The 9,407-nt window shown below is 40.2% G+C and overlaps 1 pseudogene; it reads right to left on the bottom strand.

Annotated features, from left to right (window-relative positions):
* Positions 1-5,164: 5,164 nt before the first annotated feature.
* LOC127547294 (SAP30-binding protein-like) lies at positions 5,165-7,370 on the bottom strand (annotated as a pseudogene).
* Between the last annotated feature and the right edge of the window lie 2,037 nt (positions 7,371-9,407).

The raw sequence follows: 9,407 nt of genomic DNA, 5'->3' as shown, positions 1-9,407 counted from the left end.
TATGCAATCTGTTAGCTCTCACTTATTACCCAGGAGACATAAATATAATTTCTGATTCAGCCTATTCAGTAGGTGTGGTACAAAGAATTGCCACAGCCCAAATAAAATTTGCAGCTTCTAATATATATCAACTCTTTAAGGAACTTCAGGAGCAAGTGAGAAAACATCCAGGTAAGATTTATATCTTGCATGTCCACTCACATAGTGGACTTCCAGGTCCTATTTTTGATGGGAATTCAAGGGCAGATAGCCTTTTAACTATGTTATCCAGCACACCTTTATTTCAGGAGGCCCAGGAATCCCATTCTAAATACTATCAGGCTGCTCGAGCTTTGCGTTTACAATTTGGGATTACAAAAGAGGAAGCTAGGAGCATAGTAAAAAAGCTGTACAGCTTGCCTTCCTTTCCACACTCCTACACTGCCTTCAGGGAAGAACCCTCGTGGTTTGAGACCCAATGAAATCTGGCAAATGGATGTGACCCATTATAAATCTTTCAGTCGTCTGTCTTTTATCCATGTTGTGGTAGACACCTTTTCAGGATTCATTTTTGCCATACCAGCAGCAAAAGAGACAGCCCGAGTGGTCACTGAATTCCTCATGCAAGCATTTGCCATTATGGGTGTGCCACAAGCAATAAAAACAGAGAATGGTCCTGTATATACCTCCAAACATTTTGCACACTTTTGTGCACAGTATAAGATTTTACACACCACTGGCATACCCTTTAATCCTCAAGGACAGGCAATAGTAGAGAGGAGAAACAGAGACATTAAGACGCTGCTCCAAAAACAAAAGAAAGAGGGAGCCACTGGTAACCCTAGAGAACTACTAAATCTAGCACTTTATACTATTAACTTCTTGATTTTTGACAAAGATGCACTGGCTCCGGCAGACAGGTTTTATAACCCACCAGAAGGGCAGTGTCCAGTGCGAGCAACTCCACTATCTTTAGATAATCGCCAGGTGATGTGGAGAGACCCAGAAAGTGGTGAATGGAAGGGACCAGATAGGCTAACTGCTTGGGGGAGAGGGTTTGCTTGTATCTCTACAGGTGGAGAAGGAATCAGATGGGTGCCAACGAGCCGTATTCGCCTTGTCCATTGCAGAGAGATGGAGCAGACCCTTGAAATGAAGGAGAAGACCCAAGAAACATCTGGTGGTTCTGTTGCTGATTGTGCTCACCATTGAAAGAGTATGGCAGTTATGGCGTTTGACTCATGGACATAGAAAATCATTGGAATTCAAAACCTTCAGAAATCATTGGATTCTCTGAGACATTAGATTGTTGTAGGACTTTAAATCCCTCAGGAATCATTGGATTCTTTGAGATAATAAGACTTGAAAGTCCTCAGGAATCATTGGATTTTCTGAGAAATGATAAGACTGTTACAGGACTTCAAAATCTGCTGGAATCATTGGATTCCCTAAGACATAAAAAGACTTTTGCTGGACTTCAAAAACTTGGGGGGATCATTGGATTCCCTGATCTATGAAGCAATGGACAATAGATTGGTTTTGGACTATCTCTTGGCTGCTGAAGAAGGTGTATGTGTGACTGCTGTTTACATACTCTCCTTCTAGGACTTCTGGCAATCTTTTACAACACAATGTTGATTTATATTTTTGTTATACTGTTACTTGGGTTTATAATTCATGTTTGTTACACCACATCAAGCCTGCACTGACTGTGGGGAGAGTCATCACTAATAGCCTCTGCCGTATTGCTATGTGCTTGTGTAATACCTCCCATGCTGATGGGTTTGTGCATAATAAGACTCTTCAGCCCAGAAACCCGCTAGCAACCCCCGCTTCCCTTTGGTGCTTTTCATCTCCCTTCCTGAGATGTCAGGGAGGGCATGATTATCTCTTTTTTAGTGCTTTCACCTCCCTTCCTGAGAAGTCAGGGAGGGTGTGATCATCTCCCCTTGGGGGCTCTGACCTCCCTGAGGAGTCAGGGATGGCATGACCACCTGTGTTCTAAAACAAAAGAAAGCGGGAGATGTAATGGGCTGAGGCTTGAGTTGATGCACTGAGGTCCCAAGCACATGAGGCTAAATAGTAATTGGACCATACTCTATTAATGTATAAGCTTGGAGAAAGAATGGCCCCCGCCCACTCTTTGTGCAAGTCCTGATGTGTTGTATAGGAAATGACGATTTTGGTGGGTGGAGGCAGGGGAGTAGAAAAGGAAGGGGAAGGAGAGACTTTTTTTTTTAATTTTATTTTTTATTATAGCTTTTTATATACAAAACATATGCATGAGTCATTTTTTTAAATTTAATTTTATTTAATAATAACTTTGTATTGACAGAATCCATGCCAGGATAATTTTTACACAACATTATCCCTTGCAATCACTTATGTTTCGTTTTTTTCCCTCCCTCCCTCCTCCCCCCCCCAAGATGGCAAGCAGTCCTATATATGTTAAATATGTTGCAGTATATCCTAGATACAGTACATATTTGCAGAACCGAACAGTTTTCCCGCTGCACAGGGAGAATTGGATTCAGAAGGTAAAAATAACTCGGGAAGAAAATCAAAAATGCAAATAGTTCACATTCATTTCCCAGTATTCCTTCTTTGGGTGTAGCTGTTTCTGTCCATCATTTATCCAATGAAACTCAGTTAAGTCTCTTTGTCAGAGAAATCCACTTCCATCAGAATATATCCTCATACAATATCATTGTCGAAGTGTATAATGATCTCCTGGTTCTGCTCATCTCACTTAGCATCAGTCCATGTAGGTCTCTCCAAGCCTCTCTGTATTCATCCTGCTGGTCATTCCTTACAGAGCAATAATATTCCATAACATTCATATACCACAATTTACCCAGGCATTCTCCAATTGATGGGCATCCATTCATTTTCCAGTTTTTAGCCACTACAAACAGGGCTGCTACAAACATTTTGGCACATACAGGTCCCTTTCCCTTTTTTAGTATCTCTTTGGGGTATAAGCCCAATAGAAACACTGCTGGATCAAAGGGTATGCACAGTTTGATAACTTTTTGGGCATAATTCCAGATTTCTCTCCAGAATGGCTGGATTCGTTCACAACTCCACCAACAATGCATCAGTGTCCCTGTTTTCCCGCATCCCCTCCAACATTCATCATTATTTTTTCCTGTCATCTTAGCCAATCTGACAGGTGTGTAGTGATATCTCAGAGTTGTCTTAATTTGCATTTCTCTGATCAATAGTGATTTGGAACACTTTTTCATGTGAGTGGTAATAGTTTCAATTTCTTCATCTGAAAATTGTCTGTTCATATCCTTTCACCATTTATCAATTGGAGAATGGCTTGATTTTTTATAAATTTGAGTCAGTTCTCTATATATTTTGGAAATGAGGCCTTTATCAGAACCTTTAATTGTAAAGATGTTTTCCCAGTTTGTTGCTTCCCTACTAATCTTGTTTGCATTCGTTCTGTTTGTACAAAGGCTTTTTAATTTGATATAATCAAAATTTTCTATTTTGTGATCGGTAATGGTCTCTAGTTCATCTTTGGTCACAAATTTCTTTCTCCTCCACAAGTCTGAGAGATAAACTATCCTATGTTCCAAGGAGAGACTTTTTGCATTGCCATTGCGACGGTTTGCTCAGCTCAGATCTCTCTCTGTTAGCTGGCTTCCTGTCGCAGCTGCCCATATTGCTATTGCAATCCTTATTCACCTCTTCACTTCAATAAAGATTGAAGATGTTTCCTTAACCTGAATTCCTGACTCCGGCTGATTTTAAATACGCGGTCATTACAAATTTCAATTGATTAATGATGGACAGAAGCAGCTACACCCAAAGAAAGAACACTGGGAAATGAATGTAAACTGTTTGCATTTTTGTTTTTCTTCCCTGGTAATTTCTACCTTCTATATCTAAGATATACCGCGACATATTTAACATGTATAGGATTGCTTGCCATCTGGAGGAGGGGGTGGAGGGAGCGAGGGGAAAAATTGGAATAGAAGTGAGTGCAAGGGATAATGTTGTAAAAAATTACCCTGGCATGGGTTCTGTCAATAAAATGTTATTAAAAAAAATAAAAAAAAGAAATTGTCAGCAGCAGGTCAGCAGAATGATGGATAGAATAGGTAGATTTGATTATTATCAGTATAGAAATGATAACTAAATCTATGAGAGCTGATGCTTAGTATAAAGGGAGAAAAAAAAGAAGGTCCAGAAGAGAACCTTGAGGAATACCTGGGCTTTATAAGCTTGATCTGGAGAAAGATCTAGGAAAGGATATAGAAAATGTAGGAGAATAAGAAGAATGATAACCCAAAAAACTAGAGAAAAGAGAGTATTCCAAAAGGCTGCAAAGAGGTCAAAGAGAATCAAGTCTGAGAAAAGTAAACTGGATTTGGCAACTAAGATCATTACTAAATTTGGATTATTACTAAATTTTGGTAGAATGATATGGTCAGAAGCCAGATTCTAAGGAGTTAAAGAGGAGAGTAAGAGGAAACAAAGTGGAGACTCCTATTGAGATGACCTTTTTGAGGAGTAAAAGAACCAAGGGATAGTTTTTCAGGATAGGAAAAAAACAGAAGTATGTTTGTAGGCACTAGGAAATGAGCTGGTAGACAGAAAGTGGTTGAAAATAAGTGACAGAATAGGTATGACACTCAGGGGTCAATCTACCAGAGGATTGAAGATAGAATGGGATCTCTTGAACAAATAGAAGGGTTTATCTTTGTGAAGAGTAAGTCCACTTCATCGTGTGAGCCAGGAATGAAGTAGGAGAAGGTATGTGAGTGATAGAAAATGAGGAAGAGGGAGTTCATTACAAATGGCCTCAATTTTTTAAGTAAAATTTGATGCAAGTTTCTCTGCTAAGAGAGTGGAAGGCAGGGCAGCCATGAGAAGTTTGAGTAAGGAAAAAAAGGTTTGAAAAAGCCAGTGTAGTGAATGGGATAGTTGAAAATTTGTTAAGGGATGTATAGTAGGATTACCAGTAGGCAATGGTACTTAAAATTATTTAACAAATTTATAGTGAAGACAGTCAATGATTGCTGTATGCTTTTCTCTTTTTTTTTTAACTCCTGAGGTTCTCTTTTTAAAATTTTTATTTATTTTAAGCTATTATTGTTGTGAGTAGTAGTAGTAGTATATCTGACTCTTGCATTTTTACCACCCTGATGGGCACAAGAATCCTTCTAGATGATTAAACTCTCTCACTAGATTCTCTCACTAGGACAAGAAAGAGGATGTTTTTCAAGGATGGGAAATTTTTTTTTTGGAAAACTTCTGTTCGGACAGTGTATGTGGTGCATTCTACAATAGTGCCCATAGCTGAGATGACCACAGTTTTGGAGCCACTAGCACTGGTTGTCATTGTGACAATGGCTGACAAGGGAGTTGTTGGAGTAAGGATGGTAGACTGGGCTGTCCTGGTCCCTGGAATGACACAATTCCACTTACTCTTTCTTTTCTGAGCAGTTGAAGCTCTGGTGCTGGCTGTACTGGGGCAGTAGTTGTGGTGCCCTTGTGGGGGCCTCTCACAAACTCAATTTTTGTTCTCTCCTTTGTGGTTTTTAACAATTTGTCCATCTCAGTCTTCTGTGCTTTAGCTAGTGCCTCATAGTAAGAATCTTATCATCTGTAGGGATTAAAAAGATCCTTGGGATAATAGGTGACAAGTTCATCAATTAAATAATACTGGATAAGCTTCTCATAGAATATGGATTCCAAATTTCCTTCTTTGTCTGAATGATGTAATTCATAACCATCCTTTATTTTCTGCTCACAAAGTTTTTTTTATCTTGTCCTGGAGGTGACTTGAGCACTTGCCAGGTGGCTCTGGGGGGATGTTAATCTCATCAGAAGACAGGCTCCTCAATGTGGAACTATGCCCAAAAAGTTATCAAACTGTGCATACTCTTTGATCCAGCAGTGTTACTACTGGGCTTATATCCCAAAGAAATACTAAAGAAGGGAAAGGGACCCACATGTGCCAAAATGTTTGTGGCAGCCCTGTTTGTAGTGGCTAGAAACTGGAAAATGAATGGATGCCCATCAATTGGAGAATGGTTAGGAAATTGTAGTATATGAATGTTATGGAATATTATTGTTCTGTAAGAAATGACCAGCAGGATGATTTCAGAAAGGCCTGGAGAGACCTACATGAACTGATGCCTACATCATTATACACTTCAAAAACAATACTGTATGAGGATGTATTCTGATGGAAGTGGATCTCTTTGACAAAGAGAAGATCTAATTCAGTTCCAATTGATCCAGGACAGACAGGATCAGCTACATCCAGAGAAGGAACACTGGGAAATGAGTGTAAACTGTTTGCATTTTTTTTCAGGTTATTTTTACCTTCTGAATCCAATTCTTCCTGTGCAACAAGAGAACTGTTTCTTGTATATGCACACATATATTGTATCTAACATATATTATAACATATTTAACATGTATAAGATTGCCTGCCATCTAGGGGAGGGGGAGGAGGCAGGGAAGGGAAAAGTTGGAACATTAGTGAGTGCAAGGGATAATATAAAAAATTACCCAGGTATAAATACTGTCAATAAAAATTATAATTATTTAAAAAATAATAATACAAGAAAGAAAAAAGAAAAAAAAGACAGGCTCCGGACTTTCTCCAAGAAAGAGGTGAGCAGCTCCTGAGGATCTCTCTTTTCAGGTTCTGAAAACACTTTCGGGGCATCAGTCTGTGGCTTTTTGGTCTTCCAATCGGCACCTTCTGAGTGTCTGAAGCTATGGAGATTATTTTTCGCTACTTGAGAGATTAAAATAGTTACGAAGAAAGGGATGAAGAAAACATCATACACCAAACCACCTTTTTCCTCCACTCCTGTCACCCTTCCAGCCACTTCCACTCCAGCCTCGCCGTCTGACTCGGGCTCTGAATCCTCTGTGTAAACCACCAGTGACTACTAAAGGTTCAGACTTCCTTCCTTCCTTCCTTCCTTCCTTCCTTCCTTCCTTCCTTCCTTCCTTCCTTCCTTCCTTCCTTCCTTCCCTCCTTCCCTCCTTCCCTCCTTCCCTCCTTCCCTCCTTCCCTCCTTCCCTCCTTCCCTCCTTCCCTCCTTCCCTCCTTCCCTCCTTCCCTTCTTCCTTCCTTCCTTCCTTCTTTCCTTCCGCCCTCGAGCACGCACACACTCTCCTGAAGGTCTTTGGGATGCTGTTCATTTCTGAGGGAGTGAGGGGCTCTGGCAGGAAGTTAGCCACCACCCCCGCTTTCTTACTTCCTGCCTTTCTCCCAGTGCCTGGGCTCCCAATGACTTCTGAGAGGTTGCTTCTTGCTTTCCTTCTGGCCCCGCCTCCCAGGGCGTGCTCTCCTGAAGGATGCTGGGACACCGCTCACTGACAGTGAGCGCCCCCTGCAGGAAGTTAGACATCATGCTCGCTTCTTTACTTTTTTCAGTCCTCCCAGCGGCTGCGCTCCCAAAGGATGCTGGGATGCTGTTTCCGTCCTTCTTCTTCCTGCCGCTCCGCCCTGTAGTAAAGTAAGAAGTCTTCTTTGATCTTCCTTGATTCCTTACCTCCTCCCTCACTGACTTTTTTTTTTTTTTTAAGCTCTCCTTCCAACGTTGTACTTTTGTTCTTTAAAAGCTTTAATGGCTCCTTATTCTCTCTCTAAAGCAGAAAGTCCTTTGAAAGTTCCAATCAAATTTTAATGGATTGGATTAAAGGAAGTGATTCTTGTAAACTACTTAGCTCAGGGCCCGGACAGTGTGGGCGCAATAGCAACGCTTGTCTCCTCCCTTTCTCTGTGACCTTCTTTGGCATCTGTACAACAGGGGATTGTATACGTGTTTCTGTGGCTGACAGGAAGTCACCGGGATGTGAGGAGAGGATAACACTGGGGCCGTGGGTGGCTCAGTTCCCTCAGTTTATGAAGGAAGAAGGGGATTTTCCATGGTCACACACAGGTGACGGAGCTCAGATTAACCCAGGTACTACTAATGTAGTCGCCTGATGAGGTTCAGGAGAGCGAAGATGAGGTGCAAAGATTGTGAAGGATCACAATGAGGAGTTCTCGCTGCCAAAAGGTACCTTTGTTAAGGAGTAAAGGTCGCAGACAAAATTCAAGTATGACATTGAGGTATACCTTGGAAAGAAGCCATTTTCATAGATAGAAGAAGGAGGGAGAAAACAGAGTTGTTCCGACAAATGGTTGGGGAGAGGCCAGGAATGGGGAGAAGTGGGAAAGGATGCTTAAATGATAAAATCAAGGAGTAGAGAGATCATGCATAGTCGATGAAAAACAAAGTTAAGAAATTTGAGGGAGGACTAAGGAATTTGAGGAAAATAAAGTCAGAGGAAATTTGGAAGAACAATTTCAGAAAGCATGAAGCAATTTTGTCTTAGGTGGAAAGTGTGCTGGCTTGAATTCCTATCTTCACTTTTTGAATTTCTTTTTTTTTTTTTTTTTTTTAAATTAAAGCGTTTTACTTACAAAACATATGCATGGGTAATTTTACAACACTGACCCTTGCAAAGCCTTCTCTTGCACATTTTCCCCTCCTTCCTCCCCAACCCCTCCCCTAGATGGCAAATAGTCCAATACATGTTAAATATGTTACAATATATGTTAAATCCAAACACATTTATACATTTAACTTGCTGCACAAAAGAAATTGGATCAAGAAGGAAGAAAAAAACTGAGAAAAACCTGAGAGAACAAAATGCAAGCAAGCAACAGAAAGAGTGAAAATGCTATATTGTGGTCCACACTCAGTTCACACAGTTCTCTCTCTGAGTGTAGATGGCTCTTTTCATCACTGAAGAATTGGAACTGGTCTGCATCATCTCATTGTTGAAGAGAGCTACTTCTATCAGAATTGATCATCATATTGTATTATTGCCATGTATAAAGATCTCCTGGTTCTGGTAATTTCACTTGGCATCAGTTCATATAAGTCTCTCCAGACCACTTTGAAACCATCCTGTTGGTTGTTTCTTACAGAAGAATGATATTCCATAACATTCTATACCATAACATATGCCATAATTTATTCAGTCCTTCTTGAATTGATGGGCATCCATTGAGTTTACTATTTCTGGCCACTACAAAAAGGGCTGCCACAAACATTTTTTTTGCACATGTGGGTTCCTTTCCCACCTTTAAGATTTCTTTGGGATATAAACACTGCTGGGTTAAAGGGTATACACAATTTGATAACTTTTTGTGCATAGTTCCAAATTGCTCTCCTGAATGGATCTGTTCACAGTTCCACCAACAATGTAACAGTGTCTCTCAATCTTGCACTCTCAGATTTAGATAAATCAAATCACAAAACAAATAGGAAAGAAATTAAAGAGGTAAATAAAATATTAGAAAAATTAGGTATGATAGATCTCTGGAGAAAACTGAATGGTGACAGAAAGGAATATGTTTTCTTCTCAGCAGTTCATGGAACCTACACAAAAATTGA

The sequence above is a fragment of the Antechinus flavipes genome, chromosome 1, assembly GCF_016432865.1.
Source record: "Antechinus flavipes isolate AdamAnt ecotype Samford, QLD, Australia chromosome 1, AdamAnt_v2, whole genome shotgun sequence".
Taxonomy (NCBI): domain Eukaryota; kingdom Metazoa; phylum Chordata; class Mammalia; order Dasyuromorphia; family Dasyuridae; genus Antechinus; species Antechinus flavipes.
Note: the sequence above shows the minus strand (reverse complement) of the source record. Positions and strands in the feature narration are given on the sequence as shown.